We start from the raw sequence: 576 nt of genomic DNA, 5'->3' as shown, positions 1-576 counted from the left end.
GGGAAGACTGAGGCCCAGCAGGGGTTGCCGCAGGTCAGAGTCTCCATGGCCAAACAGAGCTCAGGTCTTGGCCCAGAGTGGCCTGGGGGCCCTGTTCAATGTATTTACAATCTCCCGGTGTTGTGCCCTGCAGGGTATACCTCGGAGCACCTGTAGTCTGAGAAGCTGCCCATCACCTGGGTGACCATGGGATCAGCCCCCTGCTCAGGACAAAGGCCAGCTCACACCTATGGAGCAATCTGAAAGCAGGTGCAGCCCCTCCGCCTCCAGGGCCTCTGAGCTGGGAGGATGCTGTTCCCAGGGGCGGGGGCAGAATCGGGAGGACGAGGCTCCATAGGCTGTCCTCTCTAGGGGTAGCTCTGGGCTCCAGGATCAGGACCTCCAAACCTGGCCCTTCCCCTGTGAGTCTCCTGGTCCCAGAGATAGCAAGCAGCTTGTCCTAGGTCACCCTGCAGAGAGGGGGCAGTGGGACCTTGGCTCTTCTCACTCAGCTGCACTTTCTCTCCCCATCCACTCCAGGTGCTAGAGAACCCAGGCAGGCTGGGTCCTGCAACAGCCTCTCTCCTCCCTTCACAT

This window comes from Neophocaena asiaeorientalis, unplaced genomic scaffold (genome assembly GCF_003031525.2).
Source record: "Neophocaena asiaeorientalis asiaeorientalis breed wild unplaced genomic scaffold, Neophocaena_asiaeorientalis_V1.1 scaffold54, whole genome shotgun sequence".
Lineage (NCBI taxonomy): Eukaryota > Metazoa > Chordata > Mammalia > Artiodactyla > Phocoenidae > Neophocaena > Neophocaena asiaeorientalis.
The sequence above is the reverse complement of the archived record's forward strand: the minus strand, read 5'-3'. Positions refer to the sequence as shown.